Source organism: Electrona antarctica (genome assembly GCF_951216825.1).
Source record: "Electrona antarctica genome assembly, chromosome: 6".
Lineage (NCBI taxonomy): Eukaryota > Metazoa > Chordata > Actinopteri > Myctophiformes > Myctophidae > Electrona > Electrona antarctica.
In genome coordinates, this window is record NC_136811.1 from 8,326,220 (window position 1) to 8,337,009 (window position 10,790).

The 10,790-nt window shown below is 43.9% G+C and overlaps 1 pseudogene across 1 annotated transcript; it reads left to right on the forward strand.

The window, feature by feature from the left end:
* The first annotated feature begins 1,577 nt into the window (after nt 1–1,577).
* On the forward strand, nt 1,578–9,082 carry LOC306924923 (protein NDRG1-like; annotated as a pseudogene). The gene is made up of 9 exons: nt 1,578–1,583; nt 2,493–2,731; nt 3,297–3,359; nt 3,901–3,961; nt 4,689–4,745; nt 5,974–6,140; nt 8,301–8,400; nt 8,728–8,763; nt 8,984–9,082. The product of its transcript is annotated as a protein NDRG1-like (transcript).
* The last annotated feature ends 1,708 nt before the right edge of the window (nt 9,083–10,790 follow it).

The window sequence follows — 10,790 nt, forward strand, 5'->3', positions numbered from 1 at the left end:
AGCGTCTGTCTGTCTTGTTCTGTGACTGTGCTGCTGAGTAACCCCCAAACCGCCCGCCAAATTTCTTGGGGATGCTACAGGGGTGCTGTGGGATTTTTGGAGGTGCTAGAGCCCCCTCAAGCACCCCCCCCACCCCCCCCCCACATTGTAAATGGTCCTCCTGACAACAAATCTTTTTCCAGGACAGGCCGGCCACAAAACAAACCAACGTCCATATGAAACAAATAATTCATACTAATTAAAATAAAATAAAATGGCAAAGAGTGAATTCAAAAAACGGTAGCTTCATAATTTCTCTGTCAAGTTTATCACTGTGCTTTCTTACATTATTATAACTAAGAGATGCTTCGTTTAGCCGATTTTAAGCCCAATGTTCCAGATTGATGGAATGGAAACAACACAACAAAAGGTAAGCTCTAACACATCAAAACAATAGCTATACCAAACTCATCTCATCTCAAACATTTTTTTTGTACAAATGTCTTTATTGATTTTTCATACAATAAAACAACAATTATTACAAGATAACCAAACACAACACAATTCACTAAAACAAGATAGGCTAATTAACAAATAATTACAGAAGCATCAGCTACAGTGATAAATAAGAACATTGCATCACATAATGATGTTGATCAATTTGTTCTAGTGTCTTCAAAGTATTCCATGCATGGACACTGCAGTTTTTTTTGTATACCATAACATTTTCCTAGCCAAAACAAATATGATAGAATATTGTTTTTGTTTTGTCATGGTTCAGGTGATCAGAACATCACAGTAAACAAAGCCCAGGCGCTGTATAAATGCACGTTGTAAAACAAACCATTAGGAAATGCCACAATGCACTTCATCATTATGAGGCTAAATGGTTTAAAAAATAACCTTTATTGTGGATTTAACTTTTGAAATGCTCATTTCAGTTCAGTAGATTATCATAAGGTTGATGTAGTGGGTGAGCTCCCCAGTCTCCCCTAGTAGCGCCACTAGTTATACGCCACCCTATAATGAAACCAACCCTATTCTGTATACAAACAAACCACAATACAACAGTAACATTCAAACAAAATGACAGCAGCATCAGCTACAGTGTCCAAAGGACCCCAGTGTGGAAACAAGCCAATATGCTTGCTGGGATTGGATTGCTTCCTTTTAGCAGACTTTGTACTATACTTCCTTGTCCAAGCTGTTAATATAGTATTTAATCAATCAAAATGTGACGAAAAAAGAACAATGTCTAACAATGAAGTTGCTCATTTTATTGGCTTGGTGACAAGTTCCACTGAATATGATACATTTAGTAGGGAATACTCTTCCATGTAATCCATAGTGCAGTTTTGTATTCAATTAAAACTTCTGAGCCAAAATAACATGATAAATTATGACTTGTTTTGTCTAAACTCTAAAGCATAGCAGCAGGTCATCGTCTGATTTCAGTGGTTGCAGAGAAATGTTGGGGGAAAGCATTTACATGCAAAGTGAGGTGACCTGACCTGATACAAAGCTGGATGCAGAGGTGATCATCACATTAAGAGAGAAGACAATAGCACGCCTGTGCTGTTGTTTTCTCTCCTAATGTGATGATGGTAAGAAAAACAAACCATTAGGAAACGGCACAAAGGACTTCTCTGTATGAAAAGCTAAATAGACTTGACAATATTATCACCTATCTGGTCCAATTCTGAAGCCAGCCAATTACACAATAGCAACCATGTTGAAATAATTTCACACACCCAATGCAAATTCCCTGCAATTGAATGTTCCTTCATTGTTGTTTTACATTTACAAGACATTTACTTCTTACTACTAGTAAGAATATTAGGGTGCCCGTGGGGCAGGGCATTCTCCCATTCGAATACAGCTAGAAAACCCTTTCTGGAAGCCAGCTCAGTAGCATGCCTCGCTAGTCATTAGACTTCCAACCCATACCTCCTGGGTTTAAATCCTGCTGCCGCCACTATTTTCCCTATATAGTTTAGTTTTAGACCATCGCCGTCTCAAGCACACTTGAGCCATGCGAGACACCACCAAGAACGTTAAAGCGTGCAATTTGCCATGCCGAACACTGCAAAGTTCGCTTGAGCTGACTCACCCCTGTTGAAGTTGCGAAAAGTGAAGACGGCTCGCCCCGGGAATTTCGAAACGTGAAGACGGCTCGCCCCAAGCTGTGGATGGCTCGCCCCAAGCTGTGTGTGTGTGTGTGTGTGTGTGTGTGTGTGTGTGTGTGTGTGTGTGTGTGTGTGTGTGTGTGTGTGTGTGAGTTTGGGTACGAGATTTATGTTTAGTTATTGTATATTTAGTATTATGGTGAAATATCAGACCTCAACGACTTCTGCCAGAAATATGGGGAGGGGATATAGGGAAACCAGTGTGAAATTCACTGCAGTGAACACCGCCCTCTGGTGTTCAGCCTGCATAATGCTGAAAGTGTGTTTATGATCTCTCTCTCTCTCTCTCTCTCTCTCTCTCTCTCTCTCTGGGTGTCTCTCTCTCAGGAGGAGGTTGTGGAGAGCCAGTATGGGACATTCCACTGCATCATGACTGGCCCTGTGAAGGCCAACCGTCCGGTCATCCTGACCTTACACGATGTGGGACTCAACCGTAAATTGAATTTCAATTTAAATTAAATTATCCCACACACTAGGGCATGTTTGGAAATCGACACCCGACACTTCGCAGTGTGCCACGTCGACGCCCCGGGACAACACGAGGGAGCTAGCACCCTGTCCGCCGGGTCAGTAGCCTGTCTGTCTGTCTGTCTGTCTGTCTGTCTGTCTGTCTGTCTGTCTGTCCGTCTGTCCGTCTGTCCGTCTGTCCGTCTGTCTGTCTGTCTGTCTGTCTGTCTGACTGTCTGTCTGTCTGTCTGTCTGTCTGTCCATCCGTCCACGAGTGTCAACGTGACAACAGATGTTCATTCGTAAAACAGAGTTTACAAACACACGGATATACAGTTGTTTACATTTTTGCGAGGAGGTGTGAGGCAACTTTATTCTTAAGTGATCTTATAGCTATACGTACGACCTTCTGTAGGGTGAAATGCCATTAAATGGGGGCCCGTAGACTAATGCAGGTCAAACTGGGGGGGTACTTGAAATTAAAATGGTTGAGAATCACTGCTAGAGTCATACAATTCGTCTCCAATGAGCGGTCCCTGGCATATATTTTTCAAATGGGGGTCCACGGGCTAATACATGTCACTTTGGGGGTCCACGGGCTAATACATGTCACTTTGGGGGTCCTTGGCAACCACTGTCCTAAAGTATTACTGAGTTGTGACAATATGACCTTTGACCCCTCAGGTATGTGTACCCCACCATGGACCAGCTGTCAGAAGGCCTGATCACGGTGCTCAAACACTATGGGTAAGGCTCACTGCACTTCAGACCCGTGTTGTTTTTGGCAGCAAATTTTGATTTTAGTTTTAGTCATAGTCTCTTGAATAGTTTTCAGTTAGTTTTACTTTTAGTCACATTTTAGTCACCTGGAATGTTTTAGTGTTGACTAAATGTCATATGATTTTAGTCAACTAAATGTACAATTGATTTAGTCGACTAAAATGTATTTAGGCGAGCCTTGATGCCGTCGTAATGACGCGACGCGTTGTGTGCTTGTAGATCGGCTATTTTCAGCAACCAAGTGTAAAATTGTACTGTATCTCTCGTCCACTAGTCCCTTCCTAACATTTTAGTCTAGTTTTTATTTGTTGACGAAATTGTCACTATATTTAGTCTTAGTTTTAGCCATCATTTAGTTTCCATGTAGTTTTCGTCAGTGAAAAAAAAAATTTTGTCATAGTTTTAGTCGACGAAAACAACAAATGGTCCTGTCCAGTAGGACTACGGGCATCTTTACTTTGTAAATATGAAATGCTAACTTCCTGACTGATGTGTGTTGCCTTTCCAGGCTTCGCAGTGTGATCGGGTTGGGAGTCGGAGCAGGGGCAAACGTCCTGGCCAAATTCGCTGTAAGCTCCTGTTTCGTCTCTAAAATCTAGATAGAAATTGAATTATATTATTGAATGAATAACATGTGATTGAAATGAAAACAGAATGCACCCACCCTGACCTCTCTCTGGGTGTGTGTGTGTGTGTGTGTGTGTGTGTGTGTGTGTGTGTGTGTGTGTGTGTGTGTGTGTGTGTGTGTGTGTGTGTGTGTGTGTGTGTGTGTGTGTGTGTGTGTGTGTGTGTGTGTGTGTTCAACATCCAGAACTGAATTCATGCACAAGCTACACAGCACGTCAGATTACACTACACAGAATGTTTTATAACATGACCCACCCACATCAGACATCAGCAATGTTATCAAAAAGATCACATAAACATAATTCTTAGTGTTCTATAGGGTTTTAAGCAAGAATACACAAGAGCCCAGGTGGTGACTATAAGAGTGCAGTTTGGCACAAGGTTACGATCGAATACTCAACTCTTTGCATCATGCCAAGACCTGCCAGCCATTGTTCAATCCCCAACATCTTGTTGAACTGCAGTTGTAACGTTAAGGGAACCCCCTTTTGGTGTTTTAAAGCATTATGTTATACTTTAGCTATTGAAAAATAGCAGATCTACAAGCTCATAGCGCGCTACGAGCTTGTAGATCAGCTATTTTTGAAAAATCATGAAAATGTGACGCAAATCTTTGAATATATATTCTTTCATAGCGAACGTCTAAATAGTTTAATGTACTCGTTCCAGATCACCGACTGGACGCACACTCTCACCGACTCCATCATCTCACACCTCTTTGGAAAGGTAAGCTTGTCACCTGCACGGCGTGCTTTGCGTAACATAGCGACCGACGGTCGTACGGTAGAGAGTATGCACATGCATGATTTTCCCATCAGGACACGCCCCCCTCATCTAGACTGAGTGGCAAAACTCATGGCGTGTTGGCAGGCCCGGTTGGGGCCTAGGTGGCGCTATAAGCGAGATCTGTAGAGTGCGCCCCCCGCGTGCGATTTTTTTCCCGGGTATATGCGGTTATAAGTCGAATTTTAGGACATCTGGCGTGGTTTTGGTACGGTTCTACACCCATCTATCCTCGTGGAGGATTTAATACATTTTATTAACTTACCATTTTTTGTTGAGTGATGCTTGGAGTTGGAGTCATGTCTGGTAAATATATATATGCACTGTCTGCAGAGCCTTAAGTTTACTTGGGAAATCCAATAATTTTTTGTTGTTGTTTATCTTTTCTTTTTCCTTCCGGTTGAACCCGGGCCGGAAGGGTCGGCTGTTAAGCCTGTCTCCTAGGCAACGTGCAGCACGTAGGATTCATTTTTAGACGGTGGCGACTACCCCCCCCCCCCCCCCCCCTAGCGTCTAACATTTGTCACCTCACCCAATGTGAATGTATGGGTTGCCAGTTGCCAGACCGATATCCCCCCACTTAAAGCAGAAACCAGTGCAGAAAAGATATATTTTTGGCGGGCTTAAGTGGCGCCCCTAAGAGGTGGCGCTCGAAGCGGCCGCTTCGTCGGCCTGTACTAAGGGCCGGGCCTGAGTGTTGGAGTTTGGAAGCGCTGGAAGCGCTCACCCAACCGTCCCGCGTACCACCTGTTTCTAAATGTCACATAATGCAGGAGGCAGCAAAATGTTGTGTTATTGAAAACAAGCACTTCCAAACTCTGACACTTAGAAAAATAATCAAATGCAGGGCATTTCTTGACAGAAAGTAGCTCATAACGTTTCTATGTTGGATTTTTATGAAACAAAAACATTGCAGATAGAAAGAGGATAATTCAAGCTTTTCGTACAGCTGCAATGTTGGTGAGTTTAACATTGTTTAATGCAATCAGACAGGACTTTTCTGTTTGGACGAATGGGCTGTCAAGGCCAGAAAGTAGTTTCTTGCCACTCAGTGGGCGTTCCTGCATAACTTCCAGGTACGATGATGTCACGCGCATACCCTCTATTGTCTTTAGAGGAGTTTCTTTCTTTTCTTCAGTTCTCTCTCTCTCCTTCGTTCTTGATTGTTCAGGATGAGATCCAGACCAACCTGGACCTGATAGCCACGTACCGTCACTACATCAACACGGCCATGAACCAGACCAACCTGGGACACTTCTGGCGCTCCTACAACAGCAGGCGAGCCCTGGACGTGGAGAGGCCCGTCCTCGAGGGGAACATCAGTGCCAGGACGCTCAAGTCAGTGACGGTTTCAAACACAATGTTAAACCCTAACCCAAACCTGTGGCTCAGGAGGTAGAGCGGGTCGTCCAATGATCCCTGGGTCGGCGGTTCGAATCCCGGCTCCTCCTCCTGTCCACGTGTCAAAGTGTCCTTGGGCAAGACACCGAACCCTACATTTCCTCCAATGAGTTGGTAGGTGTGAGCTTGCCACCATTGGTGTGTGAATGTGGGAAGTGAGGACGCTGGCGTCGACTGTTTGCCGCTTCACCTCCCAATGTATGAATGAATGAATCATTATAAAGCGCTTTGAGCACTTGGAAAAGCGCTATAAAAATGCAATTCATTAACCCCTAACCCTGGAGTCAGTGAAGGTTTCAATTCAAACAAATGTCTAGAAATGATGTGTCATATGTCATGAAAATGCTCTTTCAGTCATTTTCTTTGACTTCTTCTTACCCACTTATATAATTTATACTATATATTTATAACTTATACTTCTTCTTACCCGCTATATAATCTCCCCCCCCCCCCCCAAAAAAAAACACACATAGAAGGAGATTGAAATCTGCACTCATTGAAGGTCTATAGCAGGGGTTCTTAACGTTTTTGGCCGGGGACCCCCGGAAATGCTTTGGCAATGTCTCGGGACCCCCGCCCCGCCCCCTCCCGACCCCCAATATAAATTGACTGCTACAATAACCTTAAACCATTTTGGGCGGGAACCCCTTTTGATGTTTTAAGCATTGTTATAATTTAGCTATTGAAAAATAGCAGATCTACAAGCTCATAGCGCGCCACCGAGTGGCGCGCTATGAACTTGTAGGTCTGCTATTTTTGAAAAATCGTGAAAAAGAAATAAAAAAAAATCTTTTTTTTTTTTTTTTTTTTTTTAATAATTTGGGGACCCTCTAAAATAATTTGGCGACCCACGGGTTGAGAACCCCTGGTCTATAGGAGTCTTGTTTAATAACGATGTAGCATCCGCAGCAGCAGTCAAACCAAACAGACGCGTTTCTGTGTGCAAGCCTTCGTCAGTGTAGGAATTACAAATCTTAACTTTAAAATCACATCTAACATGCAGTCGACAGGTTAGAGAACGACTGTACTATAAACTGCAATAGTTCCTTCTGTCTCTGTACCTGCCTGACATGTCTGTCTGTCTGTCTCTCACTCATACCTCTTCATCTATCTAGACTCAGGAACCTGTCCGTCACACTCTCTTTGAAGCACCCCCGAGTCTATGCCTGTCCTATGAAATTAGATGTAACTAGAAAAAGTGCCCTTCCGGGCACAGGTCTCCACCAGGAGGATAGGAGTGTGTGTGATGTTTGGCAAGGATGTTTAGGAGGATGTTTTTTTTTAGTTTTTTATGATTTGAGGCATTTTGTTCCAAAAATGTGTTTTGCAAAAATCAACCTGTTGGTGGCGCTATAACAGGCCAATGTGAAAAGGGTGGGATATATTCCTCAGCCTAGTAAGAAAAAGTGTGAAAGATTTCACGTAAATTGCATGCTGCGTTCATGATTTGAGGCTATTGTTCAAAACGGGGCAATCTTGCAAACTGTGAAAGCCAATTATAGCCAATTAGGATGGAATATGAAATATCGGACAGATCCAACTTGAGCACATGACCATAGAGATACTGTGTAACGATTTGTGAGATTTTTGGACAGAATCTGGAGGAGTAATATCAAAAAATGTGTTTTACAAAAGTCGGCCTCCTGGTGGCGCTATAAAAGGCAGATGCGGAAAATGCAGGTGAAAGGTTTGTCCTTGGCCTCTAGGGAGTGTGCATGCAACGTTTCACGCAGATCGGTGCAGTTGTAGGTCAAAAATGTGAAAAGCTGCCTCATGGTGGCGCTATAACTGGCCGTTCTGGAAAATGTGGGGCAGAGGTTCATCGTTGGCATCCAGGGAGTGTGTGTGCAAAGTTTGGCATCGGCCGGGTTAACGGTGCCGGAGATTAGCTGTACACAGACGGACGGAAGGACACACACACGGACGGACGGACACACACACGGACGGAGTGCAAAACATACTCTCTCCCCATGCCTTCGGCCTGGTGGAGACAATTAAAATGATCTTGACTTGACTGTTCGGACTTGTCTGTTTGTCTGTCCAGCCTACATATGCAGTCCCTAGCTGACCTCTCTGTCTGTCTATTTTTCTGTTTAGGTGCTCCACTCTTCTCGTAGTTGGCGATAGCTCCCCAGCTGTGGAGGAAGTTGTCGACTGTAACTCAAAACTCAACCCCACCAAGTCCACACTGCTGAAGGTAACCTAACAACCCACTGAAACGGAATCTGACTCATCTAACTCATTCATGGGCTGAGTCTCTGGCAGCAGCTGTATGCGCGTTTACACTTTAAATGCATACATAAATAAACCCTGTTGCACTAGACATATTGATTATGATTGATTGATTGAATACTTCATTAACAGTTTGCAGAAAAAATGCACAGGAAAGTACAGTTTAATATAAGGTTTGCTAAGAGGATTTAAAACCCAAGAAAGCTCATGGCTTGTTGTTTCCATTGGTGTCCTTCGTATTCCATGACATCAGACCAAAGTTGCATTAACCCTGCTCTGTCTGTCCCTCCAGATGTCCGACTGCGGTGGACAACCTCAAGTGGTTCAGGTAGGCTAACCAAACATATGTCAAGATTGTTTGGATGTTTGGATGTTTTGAGGTTTCCCTCGACTGAAATATTCGCAAATATAATATAGTGACAGTCATTGTGCAATTTGAATATCATCAGTTTCATAAAATGACATAAGCCTTATTAGATAGCATTTCCTAAAGGGCACGTAACACAAATGACATAAATGTAATGCAATGTTTCTCTCTCTGTCCACAGCCAGCCAAACTGACTGAAGCCTTGAAATACTTCATCCAGGGCTTGGGATACAGTACGTATACTATTCCAAATGGATATTTGAATCAACCTGTATGGTGAACTATGTTAAAACTCATTCACCGCCACCAGGGGGCGCCAAAAGTCCCAGACCGCCACCATATATATCTTTTTTCATTTTAGATATTTTTATTTTTTTCAAAAAAAAAAGTCTAAAAAAAAAACTTGTTTTATAAACACGAAAAACACGTCCTTGGCGCTCCAGGACATCATGAAAAAGAAGTTAAATAAGTCCTTGGCGACCATTGAGTTTTAATAAACACAACTAGTAGCCTACATCTGCAGTGGTTGGAAAGGTCCTTACTTCATTTTGATATTTATAATTTCTAATTATTAACACCATGGAAGCCCGGGGCGGAGTTCTCCGTCAAGTTCAAGGTCATGGTCAAGTGCCCAAGCCGGAGATTGATAAATAGGACGGAGATTAATGATATCAAAACCGATCGCATCGCTCTAGAGCCTTGGAGCGCTTGTTGCCCGATCCGATGGCGTGTCAAAAAGTGACACGTCATCGAAAATGTTCCCTTGCCTGTTTAGCGGACGGAAATCTTAAAACGATCATAACTCCCGATCTAAATCATCCCGTCTAATTCTGAAAAAATATCCTGTGTTTGACGGCCTTCCGCGGTCCAGTTGCTAGTCGCGATAGTCGATCGACTCTAGAGTGGTGTGGCTATTGTTAGCTGCTACACAGACATGCACAGCAACTGCCGGTGCGCCTGTAAAAGTGGTCCGGGCGCTATAAATGATGGGCACATGGATGAAATGGATTAAATAGTTCCGGGCTACTAAGGTGTTAACCAATTATACATACCAATCTGGTACTATAGTAACTACGCATGACTAGCAGTTTTTAGTTAAAATCAACCGATAATCACCAGTATAGGTTACTTATCAAGACAATCTTATCGACCTACTGCACATGCTGGGAGCCTATACTGAGAACGACAACCCTCCTCATACCCTGACCTAAACATATCCCCAAGCACGGAGCAGCGCAGTCACTTCCGTGTTTCCTAATCGCAGGCATGTAGGCTCCCAGACTACATGCAGTATAGGTCGATAAGATCGTCTTAAGCCATTCTGAACGGGAACCCATTTTGGTGTTTTATTATGTATTATGTTATGCTTTAGCTATTGAAAAATAGCAGATCTACAAGCCCATAGCGCGGAGTGCAGCGCTACCAGCTTGTAGGTCTGCTATTTTGGAAAAATCATGAAAACGTGGCGTGAATCTTTGAATATATATTCTTTCAGAGCGAACGTTTTTTTAACTCAAATCTTTGCTTCTGGGGGGTCCCTGGAACAACATATTTTTTGGATGGGGGTCGGCGACCAAATACATATAATTTTTGGGGTGGAATGACTAACCTCTCCTTTCTTCCTCCCCCCCCCCCCCCCCCCCCACACACACACCACCCCCACACACACACGCAGTGTCCAGCACCGGCATGACCAGGTTGTCTCGCTCGAGGACCGCGTCCGGTTCCAGCGTGGCCTCCTACGACAGCGGCAGGATCCGGCTGAACTCGGACGTCACCAGGACACGCCTGCAGTCCGACAGCACGAGGGCCCGGCTGCACTCGGACGGCAGGAGACAGAGGCTGCAGTCCGAGGAGCTGCAGCGAGGACGCTCGCACACCAACGTGTCCATGGACACCGGACAGTCTTAGCGTCGTCATCATGATCAGCCATGCGTGGCGTGGGTCCCACAAAGACCGCTGCATGAGGCTGACTTAATTGCTTGAAG